Source organism: Mus caroli, chromosome 9, assembly GCF_900094665.2.
Source record: "Mus caroli chromosome 9, CAROLI_EIJ_v1.1, whole genome shotgun sequence".
In the NCBI taxonomy this organism is placed as follows: Eukaryota; Metazoa; Chordata; class Mammalia; order Rodentia; family Muridae; genus Mus; species Mus caroli.
This window is the reverse complement of record NC_034578.1, coordinates 69,903,133-69,917,298: the sequence shown is the minus strand read 5'-3', so window position 1 is coordinate 69,917,298 and position 14,166 is coordinate 69,903,133.

The following is a 14,166-nucleotide window of genomic DNA, read 5'->3' as shown; positions in this document are numbered from 1 at the left end:
GGAAGAAAGAAAGAAAGAAAGAAAGAAAGAAAGAAAGAAAGAAAGAAAGAAAGAAAGAAAGAAAGAAAGAAAGAAAGAAGAAAAAGAAAGAGAAGGGGGAGGGAGGGGGAGGAAGAGAGAGAGAGAGAGAGAGAGAGAGAAGAAAGACCACATTTATAGAACATCTAATCTCTACCTCTCTCTTCCTCAGTGTTGAGTGTTGGCCAGGAAGTCCCCTTCCCCTCTCCAATACAGGCTGTTCATTGCATGCTACAGCTGGGTGTAAAGTCCCTGTTGCTGACGGCATTGTATACTTTGGTTGTAGGACAGGGAGAATTAGGCGGGAACTGAGTTAGAAGCCCCCCCTACCCACTGACTGCCATTCATAGTGCTAGAGGGCAGGACACAGCTGCTGGGGGACTGCTACCACTGGTCCTACCAAGCTATGAGCCCACATGTCAACAGTAGCATCATGCCAGGCCAGGGACGCAGCACACTGATGTAATGGCGGCCCAGCTCTTATGCGTACAGTGAACTATTTTCCACTTGGACTTGATGCCTGCTCCACTGGAGAGAACCTGAGGTTGGTATGTATGTAAGGGGCCATAGGTCGTGGTGGGGGAACTGCTAGTGTTTTGCTGAATTGATTCTATGTGCTTGTAAAGACACAATATATTACTGCTGCTGCGAGCCTTGGTCACTGAAGCTTCTTTTTGCAGTGGATGGCGGTTGCTATGGAGACTCATAACCGGTCACTCTTCTGGGAATAAATGCTTGTTGCTGTGGCACAGTGACATTTATGTCACCTTCTCTGAGCTTAGAGAATAAATACAGGGGCAGGAAGAATGGAAAAGCCACAAGAAGGAATAGCAAGCATGTTGTGTGGCTTTCCCTCTGAGTAGGACAGGATTTTTATCCCTTCTTGTTGTCATTGCTGTTTGTTTGTTTTTTAAAGTGGTAAACTTCATGTGATGTGATTATATTGCAGTTTTTAAAAGCTTTATTTATGTATTTGTTTATGAGATTTGTTTATTATATACAAGTACACTGTAGCTGTCTTCAGATACACCAGAATAGGGCATCAGATCCCATTACAGATGGTTGTGAGCCACTATGTGGTTGCTAGGAATCGAATTCAGGAACTCTGGAAGAGCAGTCAGTGACCTTAACCACTGAGCCATCTCTCCAGGCCAAAAGATTTATTTTTAAGTATGTGTTGGAGTTGGGAGGTGCCCATGTTGCAAGCACTCGTGGATGCTGGAAGAGTGTGTAAGATCCCTTAGAGCTGGACTAACAGTTGATTGAGAGCCACCTTTACGTGGTACTGGGAACCGAACCCAGAGCTTCTGAAACAACAGCAGGCTCTCTAAATGCTGAACTCCCTCTAATCCTGATCATGGACCTCTTAAACTGAGTACCTGGTCTCATCAGCATGAGGGCTCTCATGAAATGGGGTGTACTGACATTCCCTCTTGGAGAGGTAGGAAACACGTGAGCCCTACCCCTTCCCCAAGGACACGTGAGGTGGGATGAGAATTTAGGTGTTATAGTTGCTGGTAGATTACCTGATGCCTTTCTTGCATTCATGTATAACCCTAAATTAACTAATTGGTCACCAAGCAAGGCTTGAGTGGAAACCTTTGTTTGCTCTGTCATTGACCCCTCTAGCTGGTGTGGATAGAAATGGACTCTCGGGGAAAGTCACATTCAAGCAGTTTGCCTTATAGGCTTGTCCTCTGATGACTCTAAATAGAGTTACTGACTTTTAGTTTGTAGACATTTTTTTCTTATGGGGATGGATGTGAAGGCCTCTAAAGCAAGAAGCAGAAGTCTCTAGACAGCCTATTGGAATAAGAAAGAAGCAGATGGCCCAGAGGAAGGAAGTAAAGAAGCAGGCAGTTGTAGGTCTTGTGTAGTGGGAGTTTCTCCTGTCTGTAAAGCTCTGCCCCTGACGGGATTTAGAAACAAGCTCCCTACCTGTGCCCTCCGTATCTTACCTTCTAGGGAGGGGCCTGAAGAGGAATTTCTCACCCCTGTATCCATTAGCTATGGCCAAGGCCCTAAGTTTACATAGTAAGGATGTAACCTTTCAAGCCAACCATGGGAGCTGGGAAGGGGTCTTTGCAAGATGAATAGGAGCACGGGAAATATCCACCTCACTGTTAGATGTCCTTGCTTGGAGTCTTTTGTGAGAAGGGAAGGAAAAAGACAGCTGATGGATAAAAAGTACCATTACTGTCCAATCGCAAGAAGATGAAGACTGAAAAAAATAAACTGGCTTTAGTTCATTAATTAGTTAATTAATTAATTAATTTTTTGAGACAAGGTGTACCATGTCCGTGGCTGTAGCAGGGGATGGTTTGAACTCCTTCCCAGTGCTGCCATTACAGTTATGTATCACCAGACATGATTCATGTGATGCTAGGAGATTGAACCTAAGGCTTCAGGAATACTACCAAGTATTTTCATTTATTTTTGTGAACTGAAAGCCAGGCTCAACACCTTACAACCTACTAGGCCAGGCTCTACTGCTGAGCAATGCCGGTGGCTTCAAATGTGTTCACTTACCAAAGACGGAAGGGAAAGCTGCTGGAGGAGGCAGAGGACAAGGTTACAGAGCAAGGGGCGAGAGATGATGGCTCAGTAGTTAAGAGGGGTTTCCCAGAGGACTTCCCAGTGTGACTTTCTCAGGTTCCAAGCACCCATGTTACATAGCCTCAGCTTCAGGGGATCTGGTGCCCTTTTCTGGATTCCATGGGCACCACACTAACATGTCCACATGCACACAATTAAAAATAAAATAGTTCTCCACCCCCTCCCCTGCAGGAGATGGGAAGGAAAGAGTGTAGGAGTCAGGGGGGGGTGGAGGACACCAGGAGAACATGGCCACTGAATCACTTAAGGAGGGCTCATATGGGCTCTTGAGTCAGGAAGAACGAGGCCTACAAGGGCCTGTTCCAGATCCTCTGAGCACATTAGCTTAGTGTTGTTGTGAGAGGGACCCCCAATAGTGAGAACAGCTGTGTCTCTGACTCTTTCGTCTGCTCCCGGGACTCTTTTCATCCTGTTGCGTTGTTTTTTGCCATGTCTTACCTTATCTCGCTTTTGTCCTGTTTGGTTGGTGTCTCTTAGAGGCTTGCTCTTTTCTGAAGGGAAATGGAGCGGGAGTGGGTCTGGGGGAGAGGGGTGGTTGTGAGAAGCTGGCAGGAGTGGAGGGAGGGGAAATAGTGGTCAGGATATACTTGAAAGGAGAATCTATCTTCAGTTTAAAAAAAGTATACAGAATGGGGGAGGGAGCTCGGTAGCTAGATGGCTCAATGGTTAGGAGCACTTGCTGCTTTTCCAGAGGGTCTAGGATCTCCTAGTACCTCTATGGTTGTCCACAACTATCCTTAACTCCAGTTCCAGGGAATCTGATGCCCTCTTTTGAATTTCACAGACACCATACATGCATGTGGCACACATACATACATGCAAATAAACTATTCATACCCCTAAATTAAAATAAATAAAGCTTTTAAAATAAAGCATACGGAACAGAAGAATTCATCTTAAATCCTCTGCTAATTTGGATTACTTGGTGAAGATGTCAATGGAGAGAGAAAATTGGGTGACTGATGGAAAGAATTCAGAGGTGGCTTTCTGAATACAGGGATGAAAACCAGAGGGTGTGCCTAAGGTTGGGTCTGTAGAGGGAAGGGTGGGAGGGAAGGAGGAGAGGCAGGGTCCACGGGGGGGGGGGGGGGGGGGGGGGGGGGGGGGTTGAGGGCACTGTTTTGACAACTGAGGTACCTTCTGCTCCGAGCCTGTGAGACTGCAGCTCACAGGCTGTGGATGGCTAAAGAAGGGATGAGAGACCAGAGGCAGAATTTGAAGTACCCTTTTTATATTTGTCTTGAAGTGAGTGCTGCTATAGCAAAGAGTTATAAACTGAGCAGCTTGGACAACAGGAATCTACTGTCTCCACCCTAAAAACTGAGATTAAAGTCACCTGGTGTCTTAGTTGGGTGATCCAGTGTTTTTATTGCTCTGTTAAAACACCATGTTCATGGGCTTAGGTCATTTTACATCACTGAGGGAAATCACGGCAGGAACTGATGCAGAGGCCATGAAGGAGTGCTTCTTACTAGCTTGCTCCCAAGAAAGCCACACTCCCTCACACTGCTTTTTCTTTCCTTTACTCTTCTCCCTCTTTCTTTCTTTCTTTCTCTCAAGATTTTAAAATTTGCCTTATGCATATGAGATGAGTGCTCTGTTTTCATCCACGCTAGAAAAGGGAATCAGAAGCCGGGAGGTGATGGCGCACGCCTTTCTTTAATCCCAGCACTTGGGATGCAGAGGCAGGCTGATTTCTGAGTTCAAGGCCAGCCTGGTCTATGAAGTGAGTTCCAGGACAGCCAGGACTATACAGAGAAACCCTGTCTCGAAAAACCAAAAAGAAAAAAAAAGAAAATGACCCCCCAAAAGCTTGTCCCCAGGCCAGGGTCATGGGAGCATTTTCTCAATTGAGGCTCCTTTTCCCAGATGGCTCTAGTCTGTGTCAAGTTGTACAGCTAGGCAGCACACCTGGGTTGTGACCTACCCCAAGTGACTCCTTCTTGTCCTAGCTTTAGCTGACTATCTAATGCTTCATCCAACCACTCCCCAGCCACTGCTACCCATATCCTGCTGAACAGAGGATTCCTACACACGGTGCCTTGGGAGGTCCCATTGTTTTACAACAGAAAACAAGTTGCCTTAATCAACTGAACTGAAACTTCTGCCCCCCCCACCCCACCCCCGGCCTACCTCTGGTAGGATGTAATTGTGGGTTTTGGCTTCATAAACCTGGCCTTCCTTTTTTTTTTTTAAGATTTATTTATTTATTTATTTATTTATTTATTTATTATATGTAAGTACACTGTAGCTGACTTCAGACACTCCAGAAGAGGGTGGCAGATCTCATTATGGGTGGTTGTGAGCCACCATGTGGTTGCTGGGATTTGAACTCAGGACCTTCGGAAGAGCAGTTGGCGCTCTTAACCACTGAGCCATCTCACCAGCCCAAACCTCACCTTCCTTTCTCTGGGGTCAAGAGTTCTTTCTCGAATAAGACTGCTCTGGACCACTGGCAACCAAGACACTCTTAACCTGACTTTCACTGAGTGGCATTCTTTGGCATCTCAGGTGGGCACATCAGGTCTATTCCTTCTGAGGCCATGGGAGAGGATCTGCCCATGACAATCTCTGAACTCCTGATGTATGGCAATGCCATTTCTGGCCCCTGACTCTCTCTGTACAGGATAGTTTCCCTGGGTTGTGACCTACCCCGAGTGACTCCTTCTTGTCCTAGCTTTAGCTGACTATCTAATGCTTCATCCAACCACTCCCCAGCCACTGCTACCCATATCCTGCTGAACAGAGGATTCCTACACACGGTGCCTTGGGAGGTCCCATTGTTTTACAACAGAAAACAAGTTTGCCTTTTCGTTAGACAAAGGGACCCGTGATAATCTAGCATAACATCATCCAAGTGAACCGACAACTATCCCATTTCCAAACAGAGTCACATCTGAGTTCTTGGGGGCTACAGTTTCACTATTATTTTCTGTTCTAGTAGTGCACCAGGGAGTTTACTGGTATGATATACAGGAGCATGGTGACTTAAAGAGAGTCAGAGCCCCCTGTGTGACATGCAGGTTGGAGACCCTCTCCCCTAATATCAATCTATTTTTCTTTTCTTGTATGTTTGGGGTTTTTTTTGTTTTGTTTTGTTTTTCTTTTTCCTTTTTTCTTCCACTGTAGCTGTCTGTCTTCAGACACACCAGACAAAGGCATGGGGTCCCATTACAGATGGTTGTGAGCCACCATGTGGTTGCTGGGAATTGAACTCAGGACCTCTGGAGAGCAGACAGTGCTCGTAACTGCTGAGCCATCTCTCCAGCCCAGTGTTTTCTTGTTTTTCAAGACAGGGTTTCTTTGTGCAGCTTTTGCTGTCCTGGAATTCACTCTGTAGACCAGGTTGGCCTCAAACTCACAGAGATCCACCTGCCTCTGCCTCCCAAGTGCTAGAGTTAAAGGCATATACCACCACTTCTCAGCTAAATACATTTTTTTTTTGAAAGAGCACAAGTCAATATGTAGTAGTTCCCGCTTTATACACAAGCAGACTAAGAGTTGGAGAGATGAAATGAATTGACTACAGATGGTTGTGAGCCACCATGTGGGTGCTGGGAATTGTACTCAGGCCCTCCGGAAGAGCAGTCAGTGCTCTTAACCGCTGAGCCATCTCTCCAGCCCCAGCTCATGCTTTTTTAATCCCAGAATTTGAGAGACAGAGACTGTGAGTTTGAGGCCAGAATAGTCTGGGTCTTGTGTACCCTCCAGCTCCCATTCTCTCTTCCTTTCTCTGGTTCAAGACCATCCAGAACTATATAGTAAAACCCTGTTTAAGACAGAGACAGAGCCGGGTGTGGTGGCTCACGCCTTTAATCCCAGCACTCGGGAGGCAGAGGCAGGCGGATTTCTGAGTTCAAGGCCAGCCTGGTCTACAGAGTGAGTTCCAGGACAGCCAGGGCTATACAGAGAAACCCTGTCTCGAAAAACAAAACAACAAAAAAAACAAAACAAAACAAAACAAAAAAAGACAGAGACAGAGATAGAGACAGAGAGATAGAGAGATTGGAGAGTGATAGAGGAAACACCTGACATTGACAGCTGGTCTCCACATACTCGTGTGCATACAGAGACACACAGACACATGCACACACACACATGCACACACACCCATACATGAATACACACATACACACCACACAACAATTAATAATTTTAAAATAAATAATAGTGATACCAATACTGACACTTTTATTTTATATACATACACACACACACACACACACACACACACACACATATATATATATATATATATATATATATATATACACACACACTTTTACCCAGAAGACATCACCGGGGAGGCCAGGGAGAAAAGGAAGAGAGGTGAAGGTCCCTCAGAGGCCACACTGGGTCGCTGCGGTAGAGTCACAACAGAGACATTTGAGCCACACAGGGCAGGATGGAGGGTCAGAGAGAATGAGTTGGTAGTGGGCAGATCAAACGTTTGAGCAATGTCAAGGAGGATGAAGATGGAGAAATAATGCCAGCACTTTGGAAATGAGTAGTCTAGTCAGCCTATGACCTCTTGAAGGTTTCAAGAGAGAAGGGGAGGAAACAGGCATGCAGGGGCAGGGTGGGGGGAGCGAGGGGGCGGGGCTGAGGAAATGGGAGAGTGAGGGGCTCCATTTTTCATTCAGAAAGTTTGGCAGGGAAAAGGAAGAGAGAACAGGATGGTAAACTGGAGGGCACAGCAGGACCCAGCAAAGGTTTTTCCAAGGGGTGGGGAGGTGGGGGTGGGGGCTGTGTGTGTGTCTGGAATACATCGGATTTCAAGGCTAGCCTCTGTTTCCAGATGTGCAGTAGTCAGTGATGAATACAACGTCTCCATCTGTCAGCACAACCAGAATCTCACTCACAAAGATTTCCATGTTTATCAGCATATGGTACTAATTCTGTTTGCATTGTCTTGGATGGTGTATTGCCCGACACTTGTCAGAGAAGTCCCCCATTAGATTTAAATGCATCCTAGCACATGGTAACATTGAGTGCATGGAGATTGAGAGCTTGGATGCAAAAGTATAAGGACCAAGTGGAGACAATCTGTGGCCAGCCCCCTCATCAGGAGCCCAGGGGTGGTACATGGTCAATGGAAGGAAACTCAGGCCAACACCTGGAACAGCCAAGCGCTCACTGTCTCCTGCTCTACAAACTGCTGTGGTTGTGGGCACAGCCTCGAGAATGATGCTTCTACTCTTTGCCCTTAAAATACAAAAATGGAGATTTGTCTTATTTCTCATACTTCCTCTCCGTATAGGGAGTGTGCAGTCTCTCTTCCTACCAGAATTTTCTTTCGATCAGGGAGCGCTGGTGTAGGATAGGCTCCACTCCATACCAGAGCAGCCCTTCCCCCACTCATTCCTCCACTATCAGGTCAGTCTATGTGTGGGAAAAAAAGATCTGAGCTTTTTGCAAACAGATCTGGCATGGGGGTTGGGGAGGAAGAAGAGGGAAGGACAGACACCAAATGAAACTCTTTGATCTAAAAAAAAAAAAATGCCCCTCAATGCGTGCGCGCGCGCACACACACACACACACACACAAGCACAATTTGGTTTCTCTTTAGCATGAGCCTTTCTTTTTGAGGCCAAAGAGACAGACAAGAACATTGTTGAAAAGGTTTGCTTTTGTAGATATTAAAAATGGCGAAATCTGATGGGACTCTCCAGCTCTTTCCTCAGCTCATAAAGGAACACAGGATAAGCTCCTGAATTATTATCTGGAATTAGAGAAATAGATATAGATTCCTTACATATATATTCTTTTCGAGTTCACACACACACACACACACCCCTTAGCAGCAAAAAAGCTACACCGTTGGGGAGAAGCGGGGCTGGAGAAAAGGCAGACTCCCCCAGAAACCTGACAAACAGAAACAAATATCCAGAGCCACTCTGATGTTCTTTCAAGTTTTCTCAGCTCTTCACAAATACCCATTCCCCTTTGATCAGTTTCTTCTGACGACTTGGGGAAAAGATGGAACTGGCTTCCTGCTGCTCTGGCCCATTTTATCTCATTAGACCCTCTGCTCCTCAGGAGAAGGCCACTTGGCCAGGGGAACCCATATCTCCCTCCTGGAATGTGCTCCCTACAGTACTGCTGTCACGGAAGACTGATGGCCTCCCTGGAGTGTGAAGATAAACAGGTTTCTCCTGTCTACAGAGCTTGTTCCCAGTGCCACCCATCCACTTCCACTCGTGCTCTGGAAGGACCCTCCCTGCATTATAAGTACCCCTCAATGCGATATTGCTGCGCAAGGACTCTTTCCAGGCTGTCACATAATTGTCATGAATACAGTACAGGCTCTTAAGAGGACGCACCGCCAAGACAAGACAAGCTGGTTCAACAATGGGTGAGCTAACAGAGAGAAAGAAGCCCTAGATCATTCTCTGAGGTTACAATGGCCACAGATGTCAGGATCTGCCACCACATCTGCATACACACAGAAACACATAGACGCACAGACAGACAGACACACAGACCCAAGCACACATGCACACATGCACACACTCACACACACCCATCTTGCCAAAGCCTCCTCATCATGTCTGATATCCAGCCTCTTGCATCCAGCATTCCATGCTCTCCCTCACTCGTAGAGTATATCACCTTCTGGATTTATTTGTTCCTGTGATGCAGTGACGGGCTTGGGTGTGGGGAGACACTGATGATCTGGAAAGGCTCAAAAGATCACAGCTGTACTGTCACAGCTGCTCGGTGCAGACCCAGTTGTGGGAGGTCGCGTGGGAGCCAGGCTCCTGATCGAAAAATCTCTCTCTCTTTTTTCCAGCACAGAATTGATGTTGTTTTAGGGCAAAGACCATTTCCTACTAGTTCTAAGTGAAGCCTGGCTTTGGTTTTGCAAAATAAAGGTCCTCTGAATAAACCTAAGAAAAAGACAGCAGCCACACAGGCAAACCTCGCCTGGAGGGGCAGCAGATACAGACAGAGCAGAGCCTCCAGGCCAGGTAGGAATTTTAAACTGATAACCTCAAAATAGCCAATTGGGTTTCTAATCCCCCTGGCGGCAGGTGACAAAGGCTTCTTGATGCCTTGCAGACTGGGCTTCGCGGCCAGGGCCCCTAATGGTCACTAGTACACTCCCTGGTGTCCCGAGGCAGTAGACTGCTCTAGGAAAAACCTCTTAGGCTCTTCAGGTTCTCTTCTGGTGTCAACAACCCTGGGGGCAGTGAAGGGGGTGGGGGTGGGGCTAAGGAGGGACTGGAAAGACTTCCTCTCTAGCACTGGAAAGTGCTCTGTAGGGAGGAAGGAGGATAACAGGGGAAAGGGCAGCTTCTGACTCCATCCTTGGCTTCAGAGCACCTTAGGTGACCGACCCTACAGAAGGCAAAGAAAGGTTGGTCCTCCCAGCTCACAAGAGCTCTGGGGGCCTGGCATCCTCTTCGTTGAGTCCTCTAGAAAGGGACCGAGTTCCAAGTGAGGCCCATCAAGGGAGGAGAGATGTGGACTTTACCCCTCAGCAAAGGCTGGAGGGAGTGAAAGCGGACAGACCCACACCCACTTCTGCATTCCTTCCTGCTCTCCCTCCGGCTCTCTGACTCCAGTGGGCCTCCTTCCCTGCTTCAGCTGGAATTCCTAAGGCAATTACGTAGAGCCCCTCCCTGCCCTCCTGTTTTTTTCCGTGGATTCCTGACTCCGCCCGGCTCAGCCAGAGTGATTGGTCTGTGTCCTTAGGGCTCCGGAGGTGCACAGCATGGATGCTGTGGCTGCTGAATGGATTATTATAATAAGTAAGTATTGCAAAGAATAGATGGCTCTCTCCAGAGCATTCTGCAATATTCTAGAATGCCTTCAGCCTCTTCAGTAAACATGGGAGATACTAAGAGGTCTTTTTAAAAAGACCCTTTGCTGGGCAGTGGATTCTCCTGTCTCTGCCTCTATGCTGGGCTTATAGCTCATTTCTGCTAGATTTGGCTTTACTCGGTTTCTGGGGATTTGAACTCAGGTCCTCACATTTGCAGTGAGAAGTGCTTTACCCACTGATCCTCCACACAAGGAGGTCTTATGGTACCTGCTCTAGTAGAGGACAGGAGAATGAAAGCAACGTTTGGAATCTGGCTGCATACCAGGACCCACCTAAGCACCTTTACTCCTCATTTGGGTCTTTGGGTTTGAAACAGGGTCTCCTGTAAGCCGGGGTGGGGGGATGGTGTTAAACTCACCAGGTAGCTGAGAATAACCTTGAACACTCGATTCTCCTGTTTCTGCTTCCCCAGTGCTGGGTTACAGTCCTGTATCAGCATGCCCAGGATTAGTTTGCTTTTAAGATTTCAATTTTTCTGTATGTGGCTACACACATGTGTGTATAGGTACCCATGGGACCCAGCAGACGACGGCAGCAACCCCTCTAAAGCCTGAGTTACATGTGGTTGGGAGTTACCTGAAATGGGTGCTGAGAACCGAACTCAGAGCCTCTTCAAGTACAGTGCTTTGTGCCATCTCTCCAGCCTCATCATGTCCAAGGCTAGCAGAACTGACCGCACAGCTTATGGCACATTGGGCAAGCATTCTACCAACTGAGTTACATTCCTAGCCTCTCGATGACATCCATGATATGGCGAATTCTTTTTATTTTTTTATTCCTGGTTGTTCAGGAACTCTGTAGACCAGGCTGGCCTCAAACTCAGAGTCACGTCCTTCTGCCTTCTAAATGCTGGGATTAAAGATGTGTGCTGCCAGAGCCTGGCTGATATGGGGCATTTTTTTTTTAAGAGAATTATTTATTTTATGTATATGGTTACACTGTAGCTGTCTTCAGACACACCAGAAGAGGGCATCAGATCCTTTTACAGATGGTTGTGAGCCACCAGGTGGTTGTTGGGAATTGAACTCAGGACCTCTGGAAGTGCTCTTAACCACTGAGCCATCTCTCCAGCCCACTAACGGTGTTTTTAACATGTTTACATTAATGCACTGAATCACAAGTATGGGCTGCATTGTAATTAAGGTGAATTTTTAAAGGTATACTTATATTGACAGTCTCAAACTGTACTGACTGGTTTTGTGTGTCAACTTGACACAAGCTGGAGTTATCACAGAGAAAGGAGCTTCCCTTGAGGAAATGCCTCCATGAGATCCAGCTGTAAGGCATTTTCTCAATTAGTGATCAAGAGGGGTGGGGGCATTGTGTGCCATCTCTGGGCTGGTAGTCGTGGGTTCTATAAGAAAGCAACCTGAGCAAGCCAGGGGAAGCAAGCCAATAAGCAGCACCCCTCCATGGCCTCTGCATCAGCTCCTGACTCCAAGTTCCTGCCCTGTGTGAGTTCCCGTCCTGACTTCCTTTGGTGATGAACAGCAATGTGGAAAGTGTAAGCTGAACAAACCCTTTCCTTCCCAACTTGCTTCTTGGTCATGATGTTTTGTGCAGGACTAGAAACTGACTTTGACACTAACTTACATGTTATGATGATTTGGCTTAAAATAATCGTGTGTGTGTGTGTGTGTGTGTGTGTGTGTACACACGGTGAGAATAAAGGCATGTGAATTTTAGGAAACTGGTTCTTTCCCTCCCTCCACTGCAGGTTCCAGGGACTGACTTCGGGTTGTCAGACTTGAGCATCAAGTACTTTTACCACTGAGACACCTCACAGGCTCTCTCTCTCTCTCTCTCTCTCTCTCTCTCTCTCTTAACTTCTTGATGATGTGAAAGGATATGTATTCAATGTAAATTCCAGATTCATGAATTTTGATCCTTCTTGGGCTATCCTGTGCATACTCTCTTGCCTGGCTAAGAGCTGCCTATGAGCTGTGTTCCCATCAGCTGCCCGTGAACTGCTGAGGGGAAACAACGGCTGCCACGAAGCCTGCTGAGCCGTGACACTGGTAGGCATCTCAAGTGCACTCTTGGTTTATGGGCAATGTGTTCTGCTTAGGATGAGTTCAGTGGGTTGCCATCTAAGCCTCGGTCCCAAGCATCAGTGTAATGGAGGATGGCCTGTGTCTTTGTCCATTTGTCTTACTATAATGAAGCACTAAGACCAAGTAATTTGCAGACATTTATTTTCTCATGGCTCTGCATTCTGGGAACTGCAAGACTGACATCTTAGTTAAGTGAGTTCCAGGACTATATATATAGACCCTGTCTCCAAAACAAACAAACAAACAAAAAGACAAAACAAAACAAAACAAAACAAAAGGGTCAGACAAAGATTTGAGGTGGCCTAGCTTGGAGCACACTTGACTCAGATATGTTTGAGATAAAATATCACACCATGTTGCTGTTGGAATTGATGGGAAATTTGCCACAGGCAAGCCTGGAACAGACACCAAACATACAAGACTACAAACGTGTAAGTCAATCTTGGCTATTTTTATGCAGGAAACAGAGTGAGTAGAATGGTACCACAGTACAGAGGGAGCCAGCAGCATCAGATTTGTCCTTGACAGGCATGCCTGGCTTCAGATCTGCCATGAAGAGCCAGGAGGTGGCAGGATCCAGGATGCTCTGGTCTCATCCTTAGCCCAGCTTTGAACACATTGCTTGGACAGGCTTCTCCTGCCTAAGATTTGACAACTGTTCAGGTAACATTCTGGTGGTATTTTCTGTAACAAAGCAATACATGGTATTTTGACATTTTGAAAAATATCAGAAAGTAGGCCCTGGGAGATGGCTCAATGGATAAAGTGCTTGATGGACAATCATGAGGACCCAAATTCAGATCCCCTCCCACATAAAAAGTCAGGCACAGGGGTTCACCCCTGTATTCCCAGTGCTGGTAAGAGGGAAATGAGAGGATCCACAGGACGTGCTGGCCAGCTAGTCTAGGCAATCAGTGAGCTGGAAGTTCACTGATATACTCTGCCTTGAGAAATACGGTAGGGAGCTAGAGAGACAGCCCAGTGGTTTAGAGCACCAGTGGCTTTTGCAGAAGACCTGGATTGGGTCCCCAGAACCCACACAGCAGCTGACAACAGTCTGTAACTCCAGTCCCAGGAGATCTGATGTCCTCTTCTGGCTCTGAGAGCACTTCACACTGTGATACACAGACATACAAGCAGGCAAACACTCATGTACACAAAAGCACAATAATAAAATGAAAACTGAAGGAGGTACCCAGCATTGACCTTTTCCCTTCATCTCTCTCTCTCTCTCTCTCAATGTATTAATTTACTTTCTGTAATGAAGTTGCTGTGATAAAACAAAACAAAACAAACAAACAAACAAAAAAAACAACTAAGAACTCGAGGAGGAAAGGAATGATTTCATCTCACTACTCCCAAGTCATCATCGGACATTGAAGAAAATCAGGGCATGAACTGAAGCATAGGGCATGGAGAATCACTGCTCACTGTTTTGTCCTCCATGGCTGGCTCAGCTTGCTCTCTTACACAACCCAAGATCACCTACCCAGGGATGGTACCACTCACAGTAGGCTGGGCTCTCATGTGTCAATCATTAACTGAGAAAATCCCCGATACAGGGTTTCTCTGTGTAAACCTGGCTGTCCTGGAACTCACTCTGTAGACCAGGCTGGCCTCAAACTCAGAAATCTGCCTGCCTCTGCCCCT